General features: G+C 35.4%; 1 long non-coding RNA gene and 3 other non-coding genes across 4 annotated transcripts; all 4 read right to left on the bottom strand.

The window, feature by feature from the left end:
* Positions 1 to 3,172: 3,172 nt before the first annotated feature.
* On the bottom strand, positions 3,173 to 11,145 carry LOC105749041. Its single transcript, XR_004231939.1, has 4 exons — positions 10,675 to 11,145; positions 6,663 to 6,730; positions 5,570 to 5,670; positions 3,173 to 3,739 (listed from the first exon to the last, which is right to left on the bottom strand). It is a non-coding gene; the product is annotated as an uncharacterized LOC105749041 (long non-coding RNA).
* On the bottom strand, positions 3,952 to 4,097 carry LOC111718610. Its single transcript, XR_002769129.1, has one exon. It is a non-coding gene; the product is annotated as a small nucleolar RNA SNORA79 (small nucleolar RNA).
* On the bottom strand, positions 6,356 to 6,432 carry LOC111718606. The gene has a single exon (XR_002769125.1). It is a non-coding gene; the product is annotated as a small nucleolar RNA SNORD126 (small nucleolar RNA).
* Positions 11,146 to 11,176: 31 nt separating the features above from the next.
* LOC111719690 lies at positions 11,177 to 11,253 on the bottom strand. Its single transcript, XR_002769703.1, has one exon. It is a non-coding gene; the product is annotated as a small nucleolar RNA SNORD126 (small nucleolar RNA).
* Between the last annotated feature and the right edge of the window lie 7,292 nt (positions 11,254 to 18,545).

Here is an 18,545-nt window from a genome sequence, read left to right as displayed (position 1 = left end):
ATTGGATTAAAAGACCTCAGCTTCCATTTTTGCTGGCCAGTGAAAATAGAAAAATAGATTTAGAATCTTAGGAACTATCTAATTTTCATTAATACCCAATTTTTTAAATAAGGAAACTAAGTCCCAGACAGGTTAAAGAATTTGTCCAAGGCCACACAAGTAGAAAGTAGCAAATGTGGAACTCCAACCCAGGTACTCTGACAGCAAATCCAGCATTTTCTCTCTTTATTGAGTGGCTGGATGACACAATTGGAAGACCCGAGTTCATCTCCTGCCTCTGACAGTTACTTGGTCACTTACTTATCTTCTGCCTCCGTTTCCTCATTCTAAAATGAAAGCAATAACAGCACCTACTTCTGGGTTGCTGTGACAAATTTTGAAGTGTCAGGCACTTAGCTTGCTTTTAATAAGTGCTTGTTCTCTCCCCTTCTCCATATAGCAAACTATCATGAAGAAACTAAGCTTTATCCAGGAGACACACATAAATACAGAGACCACACAGATATTCAGTAGAATTGAAAGCAGAGTTACTGGTTTTTGACTGACAGGGTTGAATATTTTACCCCACGAGTCTTACACCTAGTTCTTAGTTTTTATATGGCAATCCAAATTAGACAAGGCACCCCATTCCCATTCCCATCTCTAGTTGCAATCACAGACTGAAATAAAGTGATTGCATTTTTTGATAGAAACTCATAAACGTTGCCAAAAATCATGTTTGGTTTCCAGTGGCAAACAGGCGTGTCTTGCGCCCTGCAAGAGACCTCACCATCTAACAGAGTCCTATGGGAGCTACAGGAACATGTCCTACTGACAGGGTCCTGTAAGCAGGCGGCTCAATTTTCAATTCAATTCACAAAACATGGTAGAGTAGAAGGGCGAGAGGGCATCGAATCCACCTTTTATGAAGACTACCGGAAAGATCCGGAAGGGGTTAGGTATAAGACTGGGGGGCTCTCCAGTCCCTTCTGAATGAATTAGAAGGCCGCAGAGGTTGCTTCCAGCTCTAGAACTAGAATCCTCGTCAGCTTTTACGAAAAGCCCACAAGAGCCCGGGACTAGGAGACCGCTTAAGTGAGGGTGGAGGGCCTGAGGTAAAAAGCTCGCAAGGCCTCCTGGGGGAGTGGGGGCGGGGAGGGAAGGGTGAGGGGCTTCCCCGAGACCTTCCGCTTGGAAGAGGAGTGATTTCCTGGGCTTCGCGGGATACTGAAGCCCATGAAGGGGCTGGGGTTTGAGTGTGGTTGGGAAGGTTTTGAATTCAGGCAACTTCGAACCACCAAAAAGGGAAAACTTTACTTGAGCCCGCCAGAAAAGGAAAGCCCGAGAGCGCCTCAGCCGCCACCAGAGTCGCTTTCTCTTGTCCTCCCCTCCCCCACCTGCCAAACTGCGCATGCGGCCGGCTATCCTCGCGCCGACGAGTTTTGTAACTGCGCACGCGCTGTAAATTCACTTCCGTGAAATCATTTCCCCAAGGCTATCTTTTGCTCACTGAAACTTAACTTAGCAGAAGAACACAATCCCCCTTATTTCTACTCATTCCTTTTCTGTAATCCTCTCGTACCTTTTGCCCAAATACTAACCAGACTTTTATTTCAAATCTTATTTATATAAGTGAAATCACCCTAACGAGGGCAGGGACTTTTATTTTTGCGTCTTAAAATAGCTCCATAAATGTTTTTTTCCGTGGCATTACCTTAACCTGGGCAGACTTTTTTGTCTCGGGTAGTTTAACAGATACGTTATACTGACATCCTGAAGCCCTCATTTGGCGTTTAATATACTGCCTTGATTTTTGTTTTAAGCAACCCGTTGCGCATACCCAATTCTGACAAGATTGTCATGTCCTTTTTTGTACGTGACCGATGTTAGTGACAAGTTTATATACTTATTCATATAGTTCATTGAAAGTTGTTGTACAGGAAGTCATCCCAACACAGTGATTTTACATCTGGAAAGGGACCTTGCAGATTATAAAACTAGAAAGTCATATAATATGTAAATATAATATATAATACATTATAAATATAATATGTATATATAATATATATTATATATATAATAAATATAATATGTAAATAAATATAACAAATAGAATATATAAATAAATAGAATAAATAATATATATTATTAACATTAATATTAATGTATTAATAATATTATATTAATATATATTAATATATTATTATATATTGTATGTTATAATATATTATATATGTTAATATATTATATATATTATATATTATAATATACATTATGTTATTATATATAATAATTATATATATTATATACATTGATATATAATATATATTAATAACATTAATATATTAATATACTAATATTATTATTAATATTAATATATATATAAATAAAACTATCTTCCACTTAGCTAGCTATGAAAACTTCACAAAACTATCTTCCACTTAGCTAGCTATGAAAACTTCACATTAGTTTCACTAAGTGTGCATCCATGTGTACTTTCTCAATTATGGCAGCACAATTAGAACCATCATAATTAGACATTGAAAGAGACAGGTGTACAAAGAGAGACCCTTTCTCAGTGGTTCAGTGATCCAAAGCAATCCCAATAGACTTCGAATAGAAAATGCCATTTGCATCTAGAAAAAGAACTACATAGACAATGTAAATCAACATATGCTATGGTCACTTTTGGGGTTTTTTTTTTTTTAATCTCTCCCATGGTTTTTTTTCCTTTTGCTCTGATTTTTCTATCCCAACATGATTCATAAAGCAATGTGTATTTGAAAGAAAAAAAAAATAAACCAAAACCCCTGTGACCATCAACTCAAAGGTTTAAGGGCTGTAAAGTAGTACCAGCAACACTTGGAGGAAGAAAGGTATATAGAAAGGCAAATAACTGCAAAGTTTTAAGCTTTAACATTTGGACTAGGAACAGTCAGGTGCAGAAAGGTAATTTTTTGATAGGGAAGATCAGTTAGGTGGTAGCTCAAACCTCAAAGTTTCATCCTCCTTTGTTGTCATTTTTTTACTAACATGAAATATTCTCTTTAATATTTTTCAACTCCCTAAATCATTGATATTACAGGTATTTCTAAAAAAAAAATCTGTTGTATACTAAACGTATATATAAGTATAGCCTTACAAATTTGTTACAAGTTGTTTCCACAAGGATCAAAACGGGACAAAACTTTTGTCTTCTGAAAATTTTATATACTTAAAATTATATACTTAAAATATAAAGGAAGATTGAAAATATCTATTAGGATGGAAAAGATTTCCTACTGAACATTAAACAAAACTTTCACACAGTAATAATTAAATCTCACATGCATAGAAAATAATTCCTAAACTTATGTTATTCACATAAGCATGCTCATAGACAAGCACATATATCACAAAGTAAATATTTCAGTCACCTTGGAACACCATACTCAAATTAGGTAGTAACAAAATAGTTACAGGAATTTAATTCTATCCATTCTTCTGCTCAAATGTTATTGTAATGAATTCATCAAGTTCCAGGTTATAAAATGTAAGTTTTAGGTACACTTGTTCCATTTAAAAATATAATACAGAAAAATGTTCAACATTTATTCAAATACTATTTATTTTTACTTGGCTGTTAATTTACAGAGATAACAAGGGCAAATATTAAGGAATTTTATCAGGTTTTGTGCAAGAAGATTCAAACATTTTTGGTACTTATTAGTTCTGCTGGAGAACGTCAGTATTCTTGGAGAGGTAAAAATCTATCTTCTTTCTGAAAAGGAAAAAAAATTTCAAAGTCAAAAAGCAATCTTTCAAATGATTAAATTCAAGTGCATAGCTCAAAGTTTACCATAATTGTTCTCACCATTAGTTCCAATTCAATCTAGATCTTTCCTTTCTCCTCAGAATTTAAATCAACCTTTTAAAAGATCAACTATCTCATTTATAAGCAAGAGCATGTTTTTAGATCAGGTTAACCTTATAAAATGTCTGGCCCCGCAAAATTCAGAAAGCACTAACAGATGGCCAACCCATCCAATGGTGCCCTGAGTGAAGAAAGACCAGATTTACTCTGTGATGGCCTAAAATCCCACTGCCAAAACTCAAAGCAATGAGAGGAACAGCCATCTGGATTTCAACAAAACTAGCTTTTCTTAATACACTGAATTATAAAAATATATCAAAATTTTTAAAATGATCAAAGGATATAAACTGAAAATTTTCAAGGAGAAAAAACAAGCTATCAAGAGCCATATTTTAAAAATGCTCCAAATCACTATTAGAGAAAAGCCAAAGCATGAGATTCCAATTCACACCTCCTGAATGGCACATTTATCTAATGCAGTGTTGATAGAATTGTAAATTGATCCACTTTATCTGAAAAACAATTTAGAACTATTCCCCCCAAAATTACTTTTGTACTTTTTGTTCTGACCCACTCCTGGTCTCCCAACCCTGATTCCCAAACAAACCATTTTAAATTGATTTATTATTTGTCCATTTCTATAGGAACTTACCTTTAGTGTATGCTTTGTATTTTTAAATGTCTTTCAAAAAATGGAAAATTTTTAAAACTTTGGAAAAAAAAAAATGCTTTCAAAGCTCCAAGGGTTTACCACATTTTCTAGCCACACTAGGCAAATTGACAAAATTATCCTCTGTACACAACGAGCATAGATTATACATTTATTAAAAATATCAGTTGCCATTTGAGGCCATCAATAATGAGCCCTCTCTCCTCCCCCAAAATAATCAATAGTTAAATTTTAATAATTCTCTCATAAATCAAAAGTCCAAAATCATTACAAAATGTTTTTGTGGCTAGAGCATAAAACTGAGAAATTACCATCAACAACGTGTAATAATACAACGTGTAGATTCAATACCAGTCCAGTATAACATCCCACTGAAGATTTCCAACACTGAAATCTCCAATTTCCAACTTCATTGTCTTAACAGTAACATCCCCTCTGAATTATGCCTTCAAGGCCAAATATAATTTTATTGCTTATATTATTACACATATTCTATTACCATGCATTTGTCCTCATAGCCAAACTTCTAATGGTAAACTAAAATAAATAAGATTATACTGCAAAATATAATAAAAGTCACATATACAAGAGTATATGCCTCTGAGTAGCAGTCCAAACCTTTTATTATATTTGATTGCAAATTAGCTCCTTGAGAATCACACAACTGTTATTCTTCCCACGATATCAACATAATTTCCAGCACGCAATCACTCTGCTAAGTTAGTGGTTGTCCATTCACACTTGAAATCTTGTCACATATATATAAACCCTAAACTTCAGTGACAGTCCATTTCAAAACTTAAAATTATAGTTTGTGTAGGGGCTACGAAGTCCTTTACTAATGATTGGCAACAAAGTTTTTGTGATCATCATTTTCTGGACAGAAAAATCCTCCCATGTCATCCAAAATAGCGTCAATATGTAACACATCAAGAATTAGGCACAGTTGCAAATGAGGGGTATCTGAGATCTAGTATCACCCAACTTCTTGGATCTATCCATTTTAAGCTTATAAGAATAAAACATCCAATTAATAGTTTTTCTTTAAATGTGAACAAAAATCTTACCATAAAGAGAAACTAAGTCACTGTTGGTAGGATTTTAAATCATGGCTTCCATCACTAACCAATCCAGGTGAACAAAGTGAATTTGACTACAGCTTCAATCTCTGCAAAAAAAGGCCAAAAACTACAAAAAATTACTATCCAAAAGTTAATAATGTGATCCTCCATTTTCTTATAATGTGTGAGACTAACTTCACATAGCATCCCACCTTAATTTCCCCCAAAAAATACAAATGAGGTAAATTAGTCAACTGCACCTTCCTCAAGGGGTTTTTTTGATCTATCAGAAAATATTAATAAAATGGTAACTGGAGTCTCCAAAAGAATACACCTTTTGCAGAGATAATACAGATTTACATGAGAAACATGGATTTGTTTTTCTGGATGATACATGTTACAAGTAAGTGGTATTCCATTTTTTATAAAAAGTATCAATGAAATAACACATTAAATTTTTAAAAATTTTCTAAGATTCAGTTTCTCATAATCATACAAATATGAACATGATTATTGATATTTGTCAAAGTCATATGTTTCCCCAGCACTTAGCAGTGGTTGCCAATGCTTTTTCATTCATTCACTTATTCCTTCCAATTATCAGAATACTGCAAATTTAAAAACAAACACTTCAAAATGTCATTAATTTTTAAGAGGCAAATGTTCCCTTTTAGAAAGGAAGTTGTTACCAGTCAAATCTAAAATAAGGTATTATAAACACAAAAGTTAGAAATTGGTATAGCCTAGTAACTAGACCCAAAAGTCCAGGAACAAATGTTCACTTCTGGCTCTAGTCTGCTCAGAGTATGCATGCAATCAGGGTAATCAGTTGAAACACGGACTGAAAATGCATTTCATCATGGCAGACTGTGTGTGATAGGTAACTATGATTACTTTTTTAGTGGTATTCCCTGAACTGGGAATAAGTCCTTGAGCTTCAGAAGTGCTTTTTATGCTTCCGGATTTATAAAGTGTATAAAGCTCTAAGATAGAAGACCGAAAAATGTGAAAGAATACTTCCCCTCCAAAATATAGTCCGTTATACTGAGTGCTCCCTTCTGTACAAATAGAAGGCAGAAACATTTTTTTTTTAACTCACCTCTGATACCAAGTACAGCTTCTGCCTTGCAGTCATGCACGTTAAAACTGGATAGCTCTCTCAACAATCTAGGAAATGACACCAAATATATGGAAATGATATTATTCAGATGTTTTTATATTATTTAATTGTACTACACCATGCTCTCATTTAAATCATAAAAATCGTTTCAAAGAAACTTCAACCATCATTATATACTTCAACAACAATACTATATGATGACCAGTTCTGATGGACCTGGCCATCCTCAGCAATGAGATCAACCAAATCATTTCCAATGGAACAGTAATGAACTGAACCAGCTACGCCCAGAGAAAGAACTCTGGGAGATGACTAAAAACCATTACATTGAATTCCCAATCCCTATATTTATGCACACCTGCATTTTTGATTTCCTTCACAAGCTAATTGTACAATATTTCAGAGTCTGATTCTTTTTGTACAGCAAAATAACGGTTTGTTCATGTATACTTATTGTGTATCTAATTTATATTTTAATATATTTAACATCTACTGATCATCCTGCCATCTAGGGGAGGGGGTGGGGGGGTAAGAGGTAAAAAATTGAAACAAGAGGTTTGGCAATTGTTAATGCTGTAAAGTTACCCATGCATATATCCTGTAAATAAAAGGCTATTAAATAAAAAATAAATAAATAAAAAAGAAACTTCAACCATTTTTTTTGACAAGCTTTTTAAGCTTATTTAATGTTCAATACTGATTTACTGGCCATGAATATTCAATACTAAAGACTGATGTAAGAGTCAAATATAAGGTAACCTAAAAATTAATAACCCTGAGCAAAAGACAGCATATTTTGAAATACTGATATACATACCCAAAAGACTAAGAGCAAGGAACCATTTTTTTCAGTAAAATACAATAGTTGCAGTTTTGCTTAACCAAATCCTGCTATCAGTCATACCCAAGATGCTATATCAATCCATCAATGAGCATTTATTAAATGCCTACTATGTCACAATGCATCTTTCTATAAACTGAAAATTTTCCCTTTATGTAGAGAAAATGAGAAGGCCATGCAGCTATTAATTATGCCACAAGATGGCAACATGCAAGGTTTTCTTATCCTACAACACAGGGATCTCCCCTGGTCATGTGTGACATTAAATTAAATCACGTGAAACACAGACTGGACAGCCAACTTTCTTCCCTTTAGAAGATGTATTAAATTGAAGGAAAAATAAAGATATGATTGTTGAAATTTATATGGAAATTAATTTTCAACTTTGTTATCTTCACATATCAGATAATAATTTTATTAAATCCATTGTCCCTATATTCTGTGGGAGATAATGAACATAAGTAACTAATCCAACTTAACATTCTGTTGAATACTAAAAATGAAAATGGTCCTCAAGTAGGTACCCTAAAACAAAACTTTGGTTTGTGACCCCATATGAGGTTGTAAAAAACTTTGCAACAGTCAAAGGCATCCATATTCCTCCAACTTAATTCATTATGTAAAAAGCAAGTATATCCATATCATTATTATATAAATTTGCTATCATCTTTAATAAAAGACAAAATTATATGTTAGCAGTAAATTGTTTTAAAATAAATTTCTTGGGGTAGCAAGATGGTGCAGTGGATGGTGTACCAGCCTTAGAATGAGGAGGATCTAAGTTCAAATCTGGTCTCAGACACTTAACACTTCCCAGCTGTGACCCTGGGCAAGTCAATTACCCCAATTGCTTCAGCAAAAAATAATAATTAATAGATTTCTTGATGATCTATTATCAGCAAATGTTTCATTTATGTATCTTTTTTATATATACCTACATACCCAGGGTCGCATAAAAATTTCTCAAGATGACAAAAATCCTGAGGGAAAGAAGTCCCACTCTAAAAGTATGTGTACAGTTATAAATTTATCTCAGCAAAGCTGCAACTATGGAGTAGTCCGGATCCCATTTGGAGAAGGGAAGAGATCTCAGATACACTGATTTCTGACCTATACTAATTCACAGCACAATAGTTAGCCTGGTGATGCCCATTCTCAGTAACTCATCATCATACTAGCTCTTTTTGTTTTTTATTCAAGTTTTTTTTTTACTTTCAAAACATATGCAAGGATAATTTTTCAACACTGACCCTTGAAAAACCTTGTGTTCTAGAAGAAGCTACACCCAAAGAAAGAACACTAGGAAATGAATGTAAACTGCTTGCATTTTTGTTTTTCTTCCCGGGTTATTTATACCTTCTAAATCCAATTCTCCCTGAGCAACAAGAGAACTGTTCGGTTTTGCACACATATACTGTATCTAAAGATATACTGTAACCTATTTAACATGTATAGGACTGCTTGCCATCTGGGGGAGGGGGTGGAGGGAGGGAGGGAAAAAATCGGAACAGAAGTGAGTGCAAAGGATAATGTTGTAATAAATTACCCTGGCATGGGTTCCATCGATAAAAAAGTTATTAAAAAAAAAAATCTTGTGTTCAAATTTCCCCCCCTTCCCTCCCACCCCTCCCCAGATGACATGTAATCCAATATATGTTAAACATGGTAAAAATATATGTTAAATCCAATATAGGTATACATATTTATGCAATTATCTTGCTGCACAAGAAAAATCGGATAAAGTTAAAAAAAAAAAAAAAAGAAAAAGAAAATTCAAGCAAACCACAACAAAGAGTGAAAGTGCTATATTGTAATCTACTCTTAGTTCCCACAGTCCTCTCTGGGTGCAGATGGCTCTCTTCATTATAAGATCATTGGAACTGGCCTGAATCATCTCGTTTTTGATGAAAGTCATATCCATCAGAAATGATCATCATATAATCTTGTTGCTGTATACATCATACTAGTTCTGAACCTAATATGGGTATTTCATTGACTTTAGCCGCAATGCAGCTCAAAACTTCTGAGCTTGGTCTCCCTGTAATAATTACAGGAGTGCAGTCTATATCCAACTGGAGGGCACACATATAAATGGAAATAAAAAATAGTTTGAATAGATGGGAAAGCCCTGCTACCATATGCTATAGCTGAGCCTCCATTAGATAGCTGAAAGATTATGAAAAAAAAAAAAGGTAACGAGATTGGAGAGCATACGTTCTGATTTTCAAAAAAGAAACTATTGCCTGCAATATAAAAGGCAATGAACATGGAACTTAAATTCTAGACTGAACTATTCATTAGAATTTCCCTGAGAATAGGGACTGGCTTGTGCCTCTTTTTAAATTTTTTTTTTTATCTACCTTATATTTATATACATCTAAATCTGTGTATGTATATATAAACTTTTTATTTTATATCTACCTTAAGACAGCGTTTACATGATTGACAGATTTAAGAACAAATGTCTGGTAACCATCTGGAAAGGGAAATGGTGGTTACAAATAGCCAGCAAGGGTTCATCTAAAACTGATCAACCAATCTAAATTTATTTCTTCTTTGGAAAAGGAAAAACTATAGATATCATTTATATAGACTTTAGACAAGTTTTTTGAGATGTTATCTCCCATTCTTCTTGTGGAGAAGATAGCAATATATGGTACAGATGCTAGGCTGGATAAGTCTCCTCCTCCAATAGGATATGCTCTATTTAATAGAGCATATTCATTCAAATATAAAGACAAAATCTAGAACTTTGTGCCAAGAGAATCAGCATCTTGGGTTAGACCACTGGGCTGAATCTAATAAGATGAAATTCAACAGGGATAAGTGTAAAGTCTTACACCTGGGTAAGAAAATAATTTTGCACATGCAAGATGAGAGACATGATTAGCACTTGTTCTAAGAGTCAGTAATGTGAAATGTTAATAGCTAACATTTTATATAGCACGTGCCACACACTGTGCTAAGCACTACAGCTATCTCATTTGATCCAGAACTTCTCTAGGAGGTCGGTGCTGTTATTAACCCCATTTTATAGATGAGGAAACTGAGGCAGAGTTAAAACTTTTCAACAACAATGACCAAGAACTCATTGTCCTGTTAAGGTATTTGGGACATAAACATCTACTTTAGTCAAATCCTAGTACTTACCTAAATCAGAGTAGCAACCATGTCATCTTCGGCCCTTCCCATACTGAAAAGCTCAACCTTGGTTAACTTGGTCCTGAGACAAGGAAGTTTTGATTTTTCTGGTGCTGGACTTCTGCCTCCCAGCTTTGTCCATAAAGCCATGTCTCCTCCCCTGCAAAGGATTTAGCCCCCTTCCTACCAAAAGCCAAATCCATCTTCAACCTAAACTTTGAAAACAGAACAAAGTTATTGATTGCTGTCCAGAACTGGTCATATGAACCATATGAATTAGGCTTACAATTTAATATGTTAATGACTGCTGGCTAATTTTGGCAGAGAAAAGCATGATTTGCTGTCACCTCATCTCTTCCATAGATATACAAAAAGTTTTAACTTTGATACTTAAATGTAGACTTGGCAATGAGAAACAGCTAAAAAGGAGGGGGTTTTAGTAATTTTTTAAAAATGAAAATGATCAGTGGCTCCTCTTCCCTCCTCACCCACCCTCAAAATCTTAATATGGTCTCTGCTCAGGGCATATGTATAATCAGAGTGATCATTTGAAACACGGACTGAATATGCAGCTCATCATGGCAGAAAACTTTCCCAGGAACCATGTTTTTTCTTTACTGAAGAAAAAAATTAAAATCAAGTATATCTGGAAGATTTTGATTAGGAAAAACTTTTTAACAAAGGAGTAATACACAAGAAGCATTTCCCACTTGTCTGTTTCCCACTCTAATAAGCAACATACAGCCTACAGAGAGCTGTGTAGATTATTATAGTTAAAAAAAAAAAAAAAAAAGTGGATAACTTAAAAAGGAAAAACGTTTTCTGTAAGATCTATTCTGTCTCCACCTCAGGTGGGATCTATTTGCTGAGATCACCAGATCACCAAACCAGATCACCAGCACTAATAAAATGAAAACGACCATTTTAAAAGGCCTCTTTACAATGATTTCCACATTTCTTAGCATTCCAAGTTTCAACTAATTCCCAAATAAATGCTTACAAAAATAGATTTACTTACCCACTACTGTAATTTTTAAATAAATATCTCAGGAGGCAACACTACTGCCTGCAGACCTGCCTGAGAATTCAGAGGCCACGTGGTCTCTTCTTAAAGGCACAAAGCCCAGTATTCTCATTCCTCCCTTAACCTCATCATAACCACTAACCGCAAAATAAACTAACCCATATTTAAGAGAATAGCTGTTGGCAAAAATCTACACTTTTAAGGGTTGTCGCTACAGCCCGACTGAAGTAGAAAAGCCGTTATGTAATCCAAGATATTTTTAAGATCCATATTAATTTTTCTGTCAGCACAGGACGCAACAAACCCCCCTCCAAAAAAATGGCAAAAACCGCTATGAAAAATAACCACCAGAAATTTCACTGCAAGGGAAAAGTTAACACATCCAAAGAACCTGTCCAGGCCGAAAATCTAGAATGGCTAAGAGGAATCCCACAACCCATCTTATTTCTTTCATTTCACCAAATATTTTTTATTTCAGATATTTCTTAGGCACTGTCTTTCATAAAAATCACAACACATATTGCTAATCTCACAGATTAAAAGAGAAAACGTGGTTGGGATAAAATGAAATTCAAGCCCAACACCATTCAGGGCCAAAGTATTGGGGCAAAGCAGCTAGCAATCTAAATTGTAACACAACTCAAGTTTTCAAGACACCTTTCCCAGGTCCAATAAAACCCTGTTTGCCCCAGACTCCCCCAATCCAAGCTAAATCTTATTAGCAGCAAAAGCCCAAGGTTGAAATAATGAATATTTTTTGAAGTGTTAAGTAAATGAAGCAGTCCCTGCTATCTTCCTCACCCACCCAACATAAATGGAGATGGCAACGGAAAAGATGCCATGCGGGCAAGGTCAGAATCCCGATTCAGACTCAAATCTGCATGCCCTCTGGCAAACGAGCAATATTCGTTAGATGCAGCACCTTTGATAAAACAGCAAGCCCAGGCCTGTAGCTATTCATAAATACCCTCCGTGCAGCTTGCAGTCCTTTAGGAGCCTCCAGGTTGCCGCCAGCACAGTCCTGCCTAATAAGCAGCTCCCAGGCCTGGCTCAGTTTTCCCTCTCTCAAACTAAAGTTCTATATGACCCCAACACTTTCTCATAATTTCACAAAGTCTAATCTTGCTTCCAGCTAGCATCTGGAAGTAAAAGCATGAGTGGATGGTTCCCCTAAACCCAGGTTCAAAAAGGATTGAAAAGACCCCTTAACAACTACTCACCAGGCCACCAGCAGAAAAAAAAATAAGGTAGGAGAGCCCGGAAATGGCTTTAAGAAGCAATGGAAGCACCTGATTGGCTAGTTAGTCCAAGGCAAAGGCCCACCCTTCCCTTACCTTAAAAAGTGTTTTTTGTACTTTTGTACTTTCCTGTTTTTAGAACAGGTACTTAATCTTTTAGAGATTTAGACCCTTTTGACAATGTAGTGAAGCATATGGAAACCCTTCTCAAAATGATATTTTTAAATTCATAAAAATAAATTGCATAGGATTATCAAAAAAAAAAAAAAACAATTATACTGAAAAATAGTTATCCAACATGTATACTTATTTTGTATTTAATTTATACTTTAATATATTTAACATGTATTGGTTATCCTGCCATCTAGGGGAGGGGGTGGGGGAAAGGAGGGGAAAAATTGGAACAAAAGGTTTGGCAATTGTCAATGCTATAAAATTACCCATGCATATAACTTGTAAATAAAAAGCTATTAAAAATAAAAAAAGAAAAATAGTTATCCAAAATATATAAATTTAAAACAAGTTAAGGTAAAGTATCCTATCTAGGCTCTGTGATACACTTTTTAAAAAAAGTAACCTGTTATTTGGATTTCCTTTTTTTTTTTTAAAGGAAAATCTACTTATAAAATCAGGCTAATGACAATTATTTGAATACTCTGATCATCAAATTTCAATTCATTCTATATCTTTAAAGGACTTCTTTTATATAGATATAAAATATCCTAATCTGGCAACTCAATTAAATCCTTAATAAAACAATGGTTCAATAAGTAATCTCTTTTGCATCCCCTCAGCATTTGGATCCTAAGCATTTATACCTATAGTATTGAGCTAGAGCACTGGACTTGAAATCCCATCTCAGACTTTAATTAGCTATGACTCTGGGCAAGTCATTTAACCTCTCAGTTTCCTTATCTGTAAAATGAGAACATTCAGCTTACTGGCCTCTAAGGTCACTTTCAGCTCTAAATCTATGCTCCTAAATAAAGTTCTGACTAGGCAAACAGCCTACAGGTCCTCTTAGACCATCTATATGATGATGCTTGATTAATCTTCTTTATTATATACCATTCTAATAAGCATTCTAGCCATCCCATACCTATCCAAAAACTTATATTCCCCTTTCCTTCAAAGTTTAAAACTCCTAACACTGGCTTTCACCACCCCAGTCTGGTCCTAATCTGCCTTTCTAGTTTTATCCTAATTGGGCAACTCAGATATTTTACTTATATTGAAATAATTTTAAACTATATAAACTTATAGGTATCATTATCATATAAAGATTAATTTCAAAGTTTTCTATAAGATTGACTCGTTACTCACCTTATCATCCAGTCAAACTATGCTTTATGCCATTGCCCAAATGGCACAAAACTGAAATATCACCTCCATTAGGTCACCCCTGATCCCCAGCCAAAACCAGTCTCTTCTGGTTTCCAAACATTTTCATATAACAATCTGCATTCATGTTGCCCACCTCATTAAAAAATTAAACTTTTTAAGAGCAGAAACTGTTTTTGTTTTGTCCTATAATACTTAAATTAATGTAAGGTCTTTACTAGAAGATCAAACACTGAAAGCTGAATCTTAAATACTTTGACCATAGATAAATTGGAAAAAATCCTCATATTGGAAAAATTTGAAGACAAAAGGAAAAGGGGCAATAGAGGATGAAATAGATAAATATGTAAACATGTAAACAATGAGCATGAACTTACTTGGACCCACTTTGACATGTTATGGGCCAGGGAGTCAGAAGAATAGAATACATCTGAACAACTGATCAACAAAGTAGATGATAAGTTAGCATAGTAGTTGGCACCCACTAAATACTTCATAAACACTTGTTGATTGATTGAATGACTGATTATGCTCAGTACTTGAAAACACTCAAATTTTTAGCCTCATGGAGCTATTTTAATTTGAAATTTTTTCATAAAGATTTGGAGCAATCATTCCTATGTTTTTTTTTATTGCAATTCTTCTAAATATTATGTATCCATATTTTTTACATTTTCTTGGGGAAAAATTCTTCAGCTCCCCTTGTTTTTCAGATGAGCAAACCAGAGAAACATGGTCATACAGATAAATGTAAGAACCAAAATTGAAAACCACGTCTTCTGACTACAAATACATACTCTTTCCTCTGTATCACATTGTATATGGGTAAAATATCAGAGCAGCTAGGTGGTATGGTGGATAGAATGCTGGGCCTGAAATCGGGAAGAATCATCTTCCTGAGTTCAAATTTGACCTCAGACATTTACTGCATGACCATGAGCAAGTCTAATATCTTGGTCTTTTGGTTTGCTTGTTGCTTGGTATTAGGTGTTTTATCTTGGTCCCTGTTTGTTATCTTGGTCTAATCTTGTTTGCCTGAGCTACTCATCTGTAAAATGAGCTAGAGAAGGAATGGCAAACCATTCCTCTATCTTTGCCAAAAAAGAAAAAAAAAATACTCCAAAAGGGGTCACAACAGCATGGATAACTTATGGAATTCTGTCCTCTTATTTCCACTTTATATCAGCCCACCACCCCAGTTCAAGCCTTAATTGTTTTTCAATTGGTTATTATAATGGCCTTCAAAGTGGTCTCCTTGATTCTAGTTTTTTCTCTCTCCAGTCCATCTTCCATACCATTTTGAAATTAATATTCCCAGAACACAGCTCCAAATGGATTATTCCAGTCTAAAAAGTGTTCCCTATTTGACTTTAGGATAAAATACATTCTGGTATGTGGCTTGTAAAACCTTTCACAATCCTCCTTCATCCTCTTCCCATGTTCATGTGTATAATTTTCTTCTTTCTATATTTCAGGCAAACTGGCATACCAACTATTTCCTATATTAGATGTTCCATCTCTTCTTTCCAAGTCTTTGCAGGTTAGTCCCCATAACAAGAACACAGCCCCTCTGTAGAATCCCAAGCTTTCTTCAAAGCATCTTACCCCCTCCCTGAAGAATTCTAATCTTCCTTCAAAGCTCAGCTCACAAGATGCAGTAATGATTTGATCAAATCCTGTCACTGACCTCAACTAGTTTGGGTTGGGTGGGCTATTACCTTAAATTTGTGGTTTTCTCAAAACCACAAGACTTTCTGATGGCTGCCTTCCAAGTCCCCCAATTCCTTGTTTGCTCAAGGCTTCTATTGATCATTTAATTGTTCTGTGAATCCTAACCTTCCTTAACCTCTCACATTCTGAAAATCTCTAGGTCAGTGGTACCCACTATCCCACACTACCTCAAAGCTTGGAACACTATGGAAACCCAACTTTTCAGCATTTCTCACAATTTTCCTATTTCCTTTTTAATAAGGATTTGGTTTCCACATCTTTTCTGTTGCCCCTTCTTCAGACCTTTTAATATCTTACATTCCTCATTTATATTTTAATCTTCCTCAAAAATAACCATTCTAATTTAGCATTTCTCTTTAATTTGTTTGTTTTCTCCACTTTATCCAATTCTCCTGGTTCAGAAACAGGTCCCTTAACTTTAGTGTAATGAGTCCAACCTCCTTTAGCAGTCTCAATGGTTAGCAAAATCTGGAATGGCCCATCCCAGTTAAGAAGTAACCTTTCCTAGATTTTTTTATCAGTACCCAGTCACCTGGTTTGAATGGATGTATATATAGTGAATTCAAGAGGTGAAGTCTGAGCAAGGAGTCCTTTCAATGGAAGTTGTGAAAGACAAGTAGATACTGCCAGTAAATAGCCTCTTAGAAACCTGTCCTTCCTCTGAAAGTTGGAACCTTTCCTTCCCTCCCTGGGTAAAGCATTCCATACAACATTTCAAAGGGTGATAATGCTATATATCCCACCTAAGGGCCATTCTGACTTAGTGGCAAACATTTCATCCAAGGTAACCATGTTTCAATGCCTAATGTAATGATCTGTTGTTTCAAAGTTTGATTCATTGGCTCTATTCTTCCTGAGGAAGGTACATGCCAAGGGGTATGGAATTCTCTTTTAATTCCTAATCACATCATGATATTGTGTAATACTCTAGTAGTAAAATGAGTTCCATTGTCCAAGTTGATCCTTTCCACTAACCCAAACTGAGGAATGATCTGATCAAGGACGACTTTGCTGACCCCAGCTGCTGTGAGTGAGCTCAGAGGATAGGCTTCTCTCCATTCAGGTAAGTGATCTATAATTACCAGAAAATGTTTCAGTTTTCCGATTAGTGACATTTCAGTGAAATCCAGCTGAATACTTTGGAGGCATCTTAGTGAGATTTCTCCCCCCCCCCCCTCCCTTTATATGTTTCCTCAGGACCTTTTTGTTAACCTTCTGGTATATCACACATCTTTCTGTGATTTGTTTTGCCATTGTATAAATCTCATTGCCACTATATAAATTCCAAGACACCCAGACTGTTTAAGAGTCATATCACAGAGTAGCTGGGTTCCCCAGTGACTCCCTTTATGGAGAATTCCCATCAATTTTCTTGTTATTCCTTTGCTTAACATTTTGGAAGTACCCACCATCCTTTCTCATCCTTAGTACTAGCCCCTAATTTAGACAACTCTTCTGTGTCCCTTTGATTAAAGACGGAATCACTTTAGGATGATCTATTTAAGGTATTAAGACTAATATGGGTTTTTTTCTATCACTTAGCCCAGTTCATCTTGCTTCCTTATCTGCAAGCCTATTTCCCCTCACTTCCAGCAAGCTTCCCATTTGGTGACCCTTGATGTGTACCACCGCTATTTCTGATGGCAATAATAATTTTTCTAATACTTGTTTGATTAGTTTATCATGAGCCAAATCCTTTCCCTTACTACTTATGAGGCCCTGTTCCTCCCAAGTATGGGACTTCAAAAGTATGGACTACCTCATAGGCATATTTGGAATCTGTATATATAATTCCTTCTTTCTCACTCAGTTTCTTAAGGGCCTGATTTAGAGAATAGAGTTCACATATCTGTGCTGATGGAACGGAAAATTTGATATTTCTTCAAAAGACAAATTATAAATTAACTAAGCTCTGGGATCAGGTTCCTATTTTCAGAAGTGCCCTTTCTGTCTGTGGTCGGAGCCCTCATTTTCACCTCTCCATATGGTGAGAGTGACTGCCTGCTTCTCATGAGAACTGAATAAATTGTCTCCTTACTTATTGGGTGAGTTGCATACCACACATGACTAATTCTTTGACAGGGATCCAGATTCTTGGACTGACTAATCTTTCCCATTTATGATTACATAACTGATGCAAATAGTGTTCCCCTTAAACTTTTGGAGTGATGGGAGGGAAACACTGAAGAACTCTCCTCTGGGAGAGACCTGCCTCAGGGAATCAAGATAAGTAGTTTCATTGTGTTATCCATGGTGGGACTAGCTACACCCTCTATTGAGTAATTGTACCCTTTATTGAGTTGAAAATTAGTCCAGGACCACTCCTATTTAGCTGGAACTTAAGTGGTCTCATTCAATTGGAAATCTAAGCCTGGGGGCAGTGATAACATTGAAGGAATCTTATTCAATTGAAACCTGTGTCTCAGATTTCCTATTAAAAGGCAATTTAAAACTCATTTCCTTGCAGAATGTCCTCAGCAGGATTATGTCTTGTCAAGGAATCGCTCTCTCCTTGGCATAGCTGCCTGCCAGGACAGCTGCCTGGT

The sequence above is a fragment of the Sarcophilus harrisii genome, chromosome 2 (genome assembly GCF_902635505.1).
Source record: "Sarcophilus harrisii chromosome 2, mSarHar1.11, whole genome shotgun sequence".
NCBI lineage: Eukaryota > Metazoa > Chordata > Mammalia > Dasyuromorphia > Dasyuridae > Sarcophilus > Sarcophilus harrisii.
Note: the sequence above shows the minus strand (reverse complement) of the source record. Positions and strands in the feature narration are given on the sequence as shown.